The 12,366-nt window shown below is 43.2% G+C and overlaps 1 protein-coding gene across 1 annotated transcript in view; it reads left to right on the forward strand.

Annotated features, from left to right (window-relative positions):
- Positions 1–1,628: 1,628 nt before the first annotated feature.
- The window catches only part of DYRK1A (dual specificity tyrosine phosphorylation regulated kinase 1A), a 100,226-nt gene continuing 89,488 nt past the window's right edge, over positions 1,629–12,366 (forward strand). Inside the window, exon 1 of the mRNA XM_081859880.1 lies at positions 1,629–2,526. The gene's annotated coding sequence lies outside the window, so the exon portion shown is untranslated. The remainder of the gene's footprint in view (positions 2,527–12,366) is intronic.

A 12,366-nucleotide genomic window follows, 5' to 3' on the forward strand; every position in this document is an offset into this window, starting at 1 on the left:
AATGGGATCCGTTCCGGAGCCCCGTTCGCATCTAGAGTAGAGGTAAATGTATCTAGTGACGGCACGTCTGCGCATGCGTGCATCGCTTTTCGCCGCTTCTGCGCATTATGTCATTTTGAGCGTCTGTGCGTGCGCAAGCGGTGAAACCCGGAAGTAACACACTCCGTTACTTCCGGGTTGCCGCGGAGCGCAACTCGAACGCACTCAACTTGAAGCAAATTTAACCCGAGGTATGACTGTATTTAACTCCTTAAAATCTAAGGAGATATTTTTGTTTCATTATGAAGCTGAGTTTTTCAAAGGCTGCCCATGATTGTTTTACTCCTCTCTTCATTTCCACTGTTTAATTTTCTCTCCCCAATATATATACTTTTTGTCCTAAATAGATGTATTCTTCAACTTGCACTATCATTCTCTTCTTTAAACATTACCTTAGTTATAGCAGATCTAGCTAAGACTATTAAGTTTTTAGGGTTAGTGATTCTAAAAGACCATGAAGCAATATGTTGCTCTGCTTCACTGTAGTTAAAGTTCATAAGTAATTCTTCACATCCAGGCTAAAATGGCTTGGCTGCAGGTTGAGTGAGCAAAACTGATGTCTAATGCATCATGCACTTATTTGATGGCCTGTGTTCATATTTACACACCAAAAAATTGGCAAGCAAATAAAAAAGTAGTTAATTGGAGGAAGGCATTGCAGATTGGCCTATGAGCAGAAAGTCAAAGACTGAATCGTTGAAATGATTTATACCATGAATGCCATTCTGTAAAAATAAAAAATATCTAAGAAATTGGAGGGAGTCTTTTGGACTTGGAGAAAGAAGACTGAACAAAAGTTAAATTAGTTGGCCACATGCTTTCCGGTTGTTCTTAACATCTGACAATGCAGGTGTATGTGTGAGAAGGTATGGCATTCCTGTTTTGCCAATCCATAGGTAGGCCACTCAAAAATATTTCACTAGGCTCAGATTAGCTTCTGTATTAGGTCTGGAAACTCACGGAAACTTACACTAGACATTAATTTGGCTGAGAACAGCAATGCAGATCTGTTTAAGCGCCCCGAGCGTCCTAAGTGTATAGAAATTAGGCATCCTCCTCTCCAGCTTGTAGGTCGCTTCGCCAATTGACTCGTACATCCCGAATGCGCTGCACCCTCCTGCCTTGTGGTTCTGTGTCTTCTTCCCGAGGCCGCTTCCCACCGAGCCAGGTCCAAATGCGAAAGCAGACGAACACAAACCGTATTGGGTCCTCGCAACACAGATTTGGTAGCGCTGAGGCCCGCGGACCTCCTTGTAACCTTGGAGCAGTCTCCGAGAATGCATCGGGCCGCTCCCCGGCTCCTTTCCCGAACGGACTCCCCCAGAAAAACCGCAGCGAGCCAGAGCCCTCTCCGAGAAGGCGCTAATGACAGCAAGAACGGTGCGTGCCTCGGAATTTATAATATCACCGGACGGCGGGGAAGGGAATGAAGCAGCAGTCGCCAAGGCGACCAAGCCCCGCCTTCGGCCGTTCCTCTCCTCTCCATCAGCACGGATTCCCGCCTGGGAGGGGCGGGGCTCTTTCGGCGTGATTGACAGTTGCCATAGTAACAGGCTCTTCTCGTCGCCATTTTGTCAGTTGGACTTTTTTTTTTGAAAAAAAAAAAAAATTCCTTCCCGCCCGAATTATAACTTTACATTGGTTCATCTCCCTTCGGATTTTTTCGCGGAGGAAACGGAAGAATTACCCCGCTTTGGTCCGCGGTAGCGAGGCGAAGCGGGGTGAGCGTGCGTGTAGACAGGAGTGCTCCGAAGCGCAGTTCCAGAGAAGCCGGCTCGGCGGCATCAGCAGCAGCGGCAGCAGCGCTCGGGAGGGGGAGGAGAGCGGGGGGCTGACTGACTGACTGGCTGGCAGGCAGGGAGGGGGCGCGAGGGAGAGGGAGCGAGCGAGCGAGCGAGAGAGGGAGAGCGAGGAGTTCCCGGGGGCTCGGTTCAGCGCTGCGCTCCCCTTCTCGCCCGCGCCGCTCTTGCGCTCTCCGCTCTGCTTGGCCTGGGCTCAGGCAGCAGCCGGAGCTGAGGTGCCGCCGCGCCGTGCCCGGGCCCCGCTGCCGATCGCTGCGCAGGTTTGGAACGCGCGCCATTTTGTGAGCGATAGAAAATCTGCCCGGCCAGGAAACGCCGCGGATCCGCCCGCCGGGCCGGGCTGCCCTCCTCCCGCAAGAGGGAGGTGGGTTGTGGGCTCCGCTCCGGGGCCGAGGCCCTGCTCTGCTCCCTTTCTGCCCAGGGCCCGAGCGTGGCGGACTAAGCGAGGCAAGCCGGCTGAGGAGGAGGAGGAGGACTGCGGAGACGTTGGCTGGGCTGGGCCGCTGGCTGAGGCGGGGAATGAAGTGAACCCACCACCACCACCCGCCGCTCCTGCTTGCTGCCGCCGCCGCCCCCGGCCACCCCCTCCCTCCTTGCATCCCGGGAAAGGAGGCCTCGGCCAGGAGCAGGACGACGACTGCGGCCCCCGGACGCGGACTAGAGGCGGCCACCGCCCCACACACGGGTAAGCGGCAGGGCCTCTGGCAGCGGGGCCGCCGGATCAACGGCACAGGGAGAGGGGCCGCTGCCATTTTGAAGAGGGAATCTTGGCCGCCCCGGTGGGGAGGAGAAGGAGGTGGCCGACCCAGCGGGAGGAAAGGCAGGTGCCGGCTGTCCCTCCACCCGCCGTTACTCTCCGGCTAGGCCTGGAAAGGCGAGGGCAAGCTCCGTCCGTGCTCTAAATCGTGAAGGTGACGGCTGAGGCCTGGGAGACCCTTGCCACCTGGCTATGGGATTGGTCCTGAGAGCCCGGCGTCGCCCGTACCTGGGCCAGGATGGCAGAGGGGAGGAAGGAAGAAGTTTCCTTCGTAACCCCCTGGGCAAGTGGCGGAAAGTCAGCAGCTCTCACATAGCACCTGTTGTAGGGATACGGGTGATTTTTAGGTGCTCCTCAGTAGGTATCTGGTTGACTGGTATGGAAGTCGGGTTTGGCCATGGGAAATCTGGTGTTTCCCGTCACGCCAGGGTCACTTGTACCCATGTACTCAGGGAGGGTTTCATTCCCTTGCCAAAGACGCCAGAAGCAAAAATAATTCATCTGAATTGGATGCTTCTGTCATGTGGTGGGGTGAAATCAGTTATCCCAACTAGAATAAGCATCTCCCAAATGATTCGTTTCTCATTCTTTAATTGCATTTTATGCCAATCCCAAACTGCTTTCACTAGGAAGTAGATTTTATTGCAAAGGGACTTGCTTCCAAATGAGTATGCTGCACATTTTAGTTGTCTATACTCAACTAAATGGGTAAAGGCTTTTCCCATCAAGACTCTTTGATTAGCTGTCTGGTCACTGTTCAGTTATCAAAAAAAATCTATTAAGTTAACCAACAGATTAACTAATATAGTTCACGTGTTATCTTAATCTTATGTATGTACATGTACTAAAGCAATTTTTGAGTCAATACTATTTCTGGATTTCACATAGACAAGAAGTTGAACTCTCAGGATGCAAAGGTGGAAGTCCCATTGAATTAAGTGGGACACCTCCCATTAAATTGAATGGAACTTCTGAGTAAATATGCATAGGATTGTATTGCTGACATACAGATGTTATGATAATCTCCTCACTGGGGAAAATTAGTTTAATATGAACCTGATTCTTCATAGAACTTGCCTGAAACTATTAAGAGAGAGAGAGAGCTCATTTCTTGCCAGAAAGGTTGGCACCTTAAGCCTAAATACTTGCTCTAGTACATTTGCTTGTTGTGTTGACCTAAGGACATGCAATATGTTGCTGTGAGCACTCAGTTTGCCCCATCCTGTGATCTTTGCTGGCAAAGCAACTTTTCAGATGGGGTGCACTGTCTGCTTTGCATGTTTAAAAAATCTGTTAGGTGGTTTTCACAGGTAAGGAAGGCTATACATGTCAAGAAATTGTTATGAACTATTCTGATAGAGAAGTGTTTCATTTTTGTATTTAAATAGAGAAGAATTTATGCTACAAAACACAATGCATTGCAGATTTTGAATTTGAATGTTTACTGTGTTGTCAAGGGTGTACTCTTAGCCAGGAAGCTGTATTGAAAACTACAGCCTTCAGTACTGTATCATTGCCATCAGTTAGGAGAATAGTTCACTTTGCATAGCCTTAAACTCCAGATAAAGTATTAAAGCTTCAATTCTAACCATGTTTACTGGGAGTAGAGACTTGCTTCTGAGTAGATAAAGAACAGCACATAGACTGTTCATATAAACTTATTCTATTTATATATTAAATTATAGTTGAATTCTTTCATTTCCATTTAATTTTTTTATTTTGTGAAAGCATGGTTGCAAGCCTTAGATGCTTCAGTAACTGGAGTCTAAAATCAATGAATTACAGTGCATTCTTGTTCATATTTACTTAGAAGCAAGTTTAGCTGTTTTCATTAGTTTCATTGGTTTATTTCCCAGTAAGTATGTTTAAAATTGCATGTGAAAGTTCCAGTTAGTCATATTCAAAGTAGCCCCATTGAAGTAAATGGACTAAATTGATTTCAGTGGGTTGACTCTGAGTGTAACTTAGTTGGATAGCACCCTAACTTGGAGCTGTCTTCTTTTAGAGTCTTGGTAGGAATACCATTCTACTTGCCAGACTATAGTATTGTTTCAAGAATTATAAAACTAATGCATGTCATGGTAAAATGTATGGTATAACCCAGTTTTACTGTGTGTAAACTTTTGAACGAAAGTTAACATGTCTGTTTAGACAACTCTTTTAAACTCTTCTAAGTCTGAGTTAAATTGTCATGGTTGTTGTTTCCCTGCACAGAATAGGACAGTTAGAAGAAAGTTAGAAAGTAGATTGGCATTTTGATGCCATACAGTAATTTAGACTGCCCATTTTCTAAAATACATTTTCAGTGCAATTCTCTGGAACCCACAGAGAAGATTAGGTGAAGGTTTATTATGGAGGAAGGAGAGGAAGGGATAGTTTCATTGCATGAGTGGTAGTATTCAAACTAAGTTATTTCAAACTAAGTTCTGTTCAAAAATTCAAAGTATTATGAAATTGATAAAAATATGGAATAAAGAAAAGTTATATTTACAGCCCTATGCTGTGCATGTTTATTCAGAAATAAGCCCCACTGAGATCAGAGGGGCTTACTCCCTGGTAAGCATGTTCAGGATTGCAGCCTCAATATCCTTTTTAAGAGCAGTTGCACATAGTAAAGTTTGAAATTTCTTATAACTGGCTGCTACTCTTGTCCTTAGTTTACTTTCAAAGAGATTTTGTCAGGTTTAATCTGGCTATGGTTTTTCTAATGACTGGGAATTTCCTTGCCTTAATCCTTAGTAGATATTTGTAATACGTAGCATTATGTATTGGTAATTTTGGTACTGAAACGTGGGGAAATGAGTTTTAACTTTTGTAATAGTGACAGAAAAGAGATATATGATACTGAATGAAATTGGTTAATTGTACAGGTATTTTAGTTTTATACAAGAATTTTGAACAGTTTTATTTTGCCTTACTGTTTTTTGTTTTCTAAAAATAAGTGTCTGAGAGATGATTTCCTTCCCTACAGACTTTCTTGGGTGTTAAGCTCAGCAGTGGGGGCCATCTTGGTAGTTTGGTTGCCCTCGGAAGCTTGGGGGAGGGGGCAGGAGGTGATATAAGAGAGTGCATTCTCTGTGGAAGCCCCTAAGTTGTGGAACTCCTGTCCCACAGAGGTATATCTGGTACCTTGGCTAAACAGTTTTCAGACAATGCTGAAAACACCTTTTTACCCTGACATTTGATATCTGAAATGTATATATTTAGGAATCACCATACTTCTGTGGCTATAAAGTTTTGAATGGTTGTAAACTTTTTAATGTTGCATTTTAAATTGTTGTGACCCACCCTGGGACCTTAGGGTAAAGGGTGAGTAATAAATAAAATTAATAATATTTCTCTTACTAATTATGTAGAAGGTGCACAGTATACTGTATTTTTCCATGTATAAGACTAGGGTTTTTTCCTTTAAAATAATGTCAAAATTTAGGGGGCATCTTATACATGGGGCCATCTCCCTCCCCCCATTTTCTTAAATCCAAGTCCTCAAAAATAGGGGGCATCTTATACATGGGGGCGTCTTATAGACGGAAAAAATATGGTATTCACTGACAAGTTAGATAAAGTTGAATTCTGTTGAAATCAGTGAATTCTACTGAACTCAGTCCTGTACATGTCTACTTAGAAGACAGCTACATTGCATTTGGTACTCCTTGGTAGGGTTAGTATAGTATTGTAGCCTCAGTGTATACAACTAATAGTATTTTCTTTTGAAGACAGTGTATGTTGGCTTCAGGAAAAATTTACCTGCAGATCTTTGGGAACAAACATTGCTCATGGAGGTTTAAAAGTCTGGCATTATTAAATCTGGAACACATAGACATGTGTCTCACAGGGAGCTATGTTCAGTAGTTTAGGAAAATGAACCAAAGTTTCTTGAAGCATGGTCTGGTTCTAGCTGTCAGCTAGGAGTTCAGAAGAGCTTAACAACCTTATTAATGCTAAACTTCAGTAGTCAGAATTCAGGAATTTATCGTTGGTTTTTAAAGTCAGTGGTCGTAAAGTCTTACTTGCACTGCAGACGGAAGTTTAATAGGATTATACAGAGGAAGGCAAAGTCTGGCCATTGGTCATCTAGCTCAGTATTATGTACTCTGACTGGCAGTGGCTCTCCAGCGTTTTAAGTAGGGTTCTCTCCCAACCCTATCTGGAGACACCCGGGGATTGAAAGTAGGACCTTCTGTGTGAAATCAGGTGCTCTATCGCTGAGCCCCAACACTTCCCTATTTTGAAGCAAACTAAAGTTTTCAGTTAAGTGTAAAATGATGCATGTTAGCACAAAAAACTTCACATTATGAGTGATAATCAAAGTTAGACATACAGTGGAAAAATTACTTGACTCCATTGTTTTCAGTGGGTCTGCTCTGATTATGATTTAATTGGCTATCTCTCAGTTGTATGCTGATGGATGTTCAAACTGGTAGTAGTGACTAAACAGGAAAGGGAATGTGGGGTCCTGGTAGATAGCTCAATGAAAATGTCAACCCAGTGTGCGGCAGCTATGTAAAGGGTGAATTACATGCTATTCGTTGTTAGGAAAGGGATTGAAAATAAGATAACTACTATTGTAATGCAGTTATACTATGTATACTATGGCCAAACTTGGATTACTGTGTACAGTTCTGGCCACCACATTTCAAAACCCATACTGTAAAGCTGGAAAAGGTACAGAAAAGGCCATCCAGAATGATCAGAGGGCTGGAACTCATTTACTATGAGCAGTGTTAGAAATTAGCCAGGTGCCAGGTATGTTTTGCAACTAGTGCAGGTCCAATTGCGACCACATAGAGACATCTCCACCTGGCTGGCCTCTCCAGCTTGCTTAAGCAGGTAAGCAGAATAGCTTATTTATTACATTTATATTCCACCTTTTTCCTCCATGGAGTACATGGTTCATCCTGCTCCTCAGTTAATCCCTACAGTGACCCTGTGTTAAGAGGCTGTGATTGACTCCAAGGTCGCTCAGTGAGCTTCATGACTGAGTGGGGATTTGAATCCTGATCTCCAAGGTCCTAATCTGACACTCTAACCACTACACCACACTGGCTTCCTAGGGCACTCTGTTACGGGGCAGCTATATAAATCAAGTAGGTAAATAAACATGGGGAAAGCAAAATGTCAATTAGAGAAGGATCTGAAAATTTTTTGGGAAGTTCGATTTTGTTTTATTCTGGATTGTTATATTTGATGTTTTAATGTGTTGTAAACCACTTTGACATGGGTGGCGCTGTGGGTTAAACCACAGAGCCTAGGACTTGCTGATCAGAAGGTCGGCGGTTCGAATCCCCGCAATAGGGTGAGCTCCCGTTGCTCTGTACCTGCTCCTGCCAACCTAGCAGTTCGGAAGCAGGTCAAAGTGCAAGTAGATAAATAGGTACCGCTCTGGCAGGAAGGTAAACCGTATTTCCATGTGCTGCTCTGGTTCACCAGAAGTGGCTTAGTCATGCTGGCCACATGACTCGGAAGCTGTACGCCGGCTCCCTCGGGCAATAAAGCGAGATGAGCATCGTAACCCCAGAGTCGGTCACGACTGGACCTAATGGTCAGGGGTCCCTTTACCTTTACCTAAACCACTTTGACATTTTTCTTTAAAATATAAAGCAATATATAAATAAAATGAATAATGATATTATTCATAATAAACATCACTAGGGGGGATGGTGACTAGACATTCTGTTGTGGCGATCATAACCCAGGTTGAAGGTGCCATTTGGCGATTTGCTTACATATCTGAATTTCTAAAACTGACTATGAGAAAAGGCTACAATGTTTCAGACTTCTCAGTTGAGGAAAAAAAGGTGGCCAAGGGGCGACGAGGGATCTATATAAAAGCATTCATATTTTGGAGTACTGGATAGAGAGAAATCTTCTCTCTCCTCCTAATTCTAGGGGTTTGCAAAAGATTCAAGCTAGACGAATGAGAGTACTTCATAAAATGCACAATTAATTTATAGAATTTGCTGTCACAAGATGTGGTTGGCCACTATCTTACATAGCTATAAAAGGGGATTAGACAAATTCATAGAGTATAAGCCTGTCAATGGCCACTAGTCATTGATGGGTATATGGAATTTCCAGTATTAGTGGTAGTATGTGTTTAAGTATTTGTTGCTGAGGAGCATCAATGGGATAGTGCTGTTGCCTTCAAGCTCGGCTCTGGAATTCCAAGAGGCATCTCAATGCACTGTGGGACATGGGAAGCTGGACTATGTGGACCTTTAATCTCAGATGGTAGAGTTCAAGTTAGGTTCACAAGTTATTTACGAGTATTTTTTGTTAATATACAGTGGTCCAGTCTGCATGGCATATTAATCTGTAGCTAACAACAAACCATGGTGTAGTTAATGGGCAGCGTACTTGCATATGCTCCAATAAAGCTCTTGCTCTGCTCCTATCCCACTCACACTGCATCATTGGAAAACAAATATGTGATGTCTGAACCCAGGCTTTCAGTTTCTCTCTCTAAATGAACAGTGAGCAGTAAGTCAGGAATAAACCTTGATTATTGCTTGTGGCTTGTTCAGGGAGAAACTGAAAGCCTGAGTTCAGACATAATCACAAAGCCACACTCTGGCTTGTTCTCAACAGTGCAGAGTAGCAAGAGTGGAACAGCAACAGAATGAAAAACTCTTGAGCAACGTGCACTACTAGCATGCTGTGTGTTCACTTTAAACCATGTTTTGTTTTGAATTGTTGTTGAACATGACATGTGAACTTAGCCATTGTAGAACTTCAGTAAAATGCATGGGTTGGAAAAGGGGATTGAATATATATATGATAGGCCTTAAAAACCTTAAGTATACAGTCATACCTTGGCTGCTGAATGCCTTGGAACTCGCACGTTTCGGCTTCTGAACTACTGAAAACTGGAAGTGAGTGTTCCGGTTTTGAAAAAAAATTCAGAAGCCGAACATCTGGTGTGGCTTCTGCGGCTTCCGATTGGCTGCAGGATGCTCCTGCAGCCTATCGGAAGCCGTGTCTTGGTTTTTGAACAGTTCCGAGAGTCGAAAGGACTCCCGGAACGCATTCTGTTCGAGAACCAAGGTCCAAGTTTACTTAATTGGAATTGTGTTTTTGGATGTGATTCTCTATATAGCAGTGATTTCTGCATTGCTGGGGTGAACTAGATGTCCATTTCGTCCATCCCAACTCTACAGTTCTATGATTCTGTATTAAGTTATGGCCACTGCCTTAGCTGGTTTAAAAAGAAGATTCAAAACACTATCAGTAGCAATTGGCCGTGATAGTAAAATGGAACCTCCAAGTTGTTCTATGCTGATGAGCTTACTGGAAGCATGTGACTGATCACTGTGGAAAAGGAATGCTGTCTTATATGGACTGTTGATCTGATTTAGCAGTACTGCTCTTATGATCAGGCTGTAAGCAGTTTTTTTAAAGGAATTGTCTTTGAATTAAGTTTAAAATCTGAGTGTGAGTGAATTAAACTGAAACTTTAATTTTTAGAAGAGAACAGTTCATTTTAAAACCCTGCCAGTCAACTTGTGGTCTGTCTTTTCCTTTTCCTTTACACAAATGCTCGCCAATCATTCAAAGTCCCTTTACCTGGTTTCTGTCCCTTCCCAATTATTAATTTTTCTATCCCTGCATCAGCTCCACTTCTCTTTCTCTCCTTCACTCTAACCATCAGGGACCCCCTATCTTCCACATTTGCAAACTGTGTTGCTATTTTTCTCACTCCCCATCCCAGTTCTCAGTCCCATTTTGCCTGGGGACAACACGAAAAAGGGGGAATGTCAAGTTGTAGTTAGTTAATTGGAGAAAGGCCAGTGACATAGGACAGTCCATCCCTTTAGTATGAATGAAACTTTGTTCCCTGGCAGGCAAATGCAAGAATTAAATACTTCCGTAGTTGCTCTGTCTAAACATAGAATGTAGTTATGATCAACCATGCTTTATGTATTATGTAAGCTACACAAAAGTAACAAAAGGATCTGAAGAAGTGTGCATGCACACAAAAGCTTATACCTAAAACTACTCAGTTGGTCACTAAGGTGCTACCTTATAATTTTTAATTTTTTTTGGAAGGATTCTTTTAAAGACTTTCTTGGCTCATATAACTTTTTTGAAGACTTGATTCTTTTAAGGGAGTTTTTAGTTTTTTAAGAGTCTTTTTAACTATCTTTTTAAAGAATTGTTTTAATTTATTTTGACAAAAGTAACAGTAACTGATAATTTTTGTGAAAATATATTTACAACTTCATTATGAGCAGAAATAGCTCCTAAAATGTTTTTAAATTCTATTTATGAACTTGACTGCTCTTTGACTTGTGTGACTTTTCTTGCTTATTATTGAATATTCAGATTTAGAACTGACTGCTTTAGTGAACAAAAAAATATACAGGGTAATGCATGCAGGGATTTCATGCACTACCTGTAGGTTCATGAGGGGAGGAGGATCTGGAACTTCTGAAAGTTGCGTCTGTTTTAGTTAGCTGATTGGGGTGAAGTGGTTGATCTATAGGACAAAGTTGCTGTCTATAGAGAAACGCTGAAATCACTTTTCAAAAGGCAGTTCCAACTCATGAGGGGGGGAGGAGTAGGTATTGTACTGGGAAAATGTTTGCAGATTCAAGAAGCAAAGCAGGAATGGGCCTGAGTAGAATGAGTTGGAAAATATATGAGCTGTCTGCAGTAGGTGGTTGTAGGTGGCACACAGTGCTTTTTCTTTCTGAGATAGAACCTGTATCTGGACTATACACTGCAGAATACAGATGCAAGAAAAGACTAGTAGAGTCTTCTGCTCTGGTGCATAATTCTTGTTCACAATTACTGGTATGGATAATTCTCTTGTGAACTAGAAAAGTGTAGCTGTTTTGCAGCTGAACTAGTTCTGCCTCCCAGCATCCATGTGTGGCATCTGTTTATCTTTAAGTGTGAGCACATGTGTAGGTATTGCTCTTTAAGTGTTCAGTGCATGGACACTTGGGGTCAGTGTTAGACATTCAGATATATAATCTGATTGCTAAATGGCACCTTAAAAACCTGGGTTATGGTCACCACAATAGAATATCTAGGAACCATTTTTTTCCAGTGGGGTGTTGTTATTGTCATTACGTAAAGGTACCCCTGCCCGTATGGGCCAGTCATGTCCGACTCTAGGGTTGTGCGCCCATCTCACTTAAGAGGCCGGGGGCCAGCGCTGTCCGGAGACACTTCCGGGTCACGTGGTCAGCGTGATGAAGCTGCTCTGGCGAGCCAGCACCAGCGCAGCACACGGAAACGCCATTTACCTTCCCGCTATAAAGCAGTACCTATTTATCTACTTGCACTTAAGAGTGCTTTTGAACTGCTAGGTGGGCAGGAGCTGGGACCGAAAGACGGGAGCTCACCCCGCCGTGGGGATTCGAACCGCCGACCATGCGATCGGCAAGCCCTAGGCGCTGAGGTATTACCCACAGCGCCACCGTGTCATTACAGTATTATTAATTTAATTTCTACACTGATTTATATTTTGAAGAACAAATCTTAAAGCAGTTTACAACACATTAAAATATAAAACAATCTAGAATAAAACAAGCCCAGGCTTCAAGGAAAATATTTCAGATCCTTCTCTGAGTGACATTTTGCTTTCCTTAGTCGCCAGCCTGTCACCCAGAGATTTTTATGTGGTCACAATTGGACCTGTGCCAGACGAAAAAACTTGTCTGGTGCCTGACTAATTTCTAACACAGCTTGGGGTGGAGAGACATTGGTCATGAAATATTAAGGGTGCAGCTACCAACATGACCCTGCTCCTCCATTGATACA

Source organism: Podarcis erhardii, assembly GCF_964252035.2.
Source record: "Podarcis erhardii genome assembly, chromosome: 4".
Classification (NCBI taxonomy): Eukaryota; Metazoa; Chordata; class Lepidosauria; order Squamata; family Lacertidae; genus Podarcis; species Podarcis erhardii.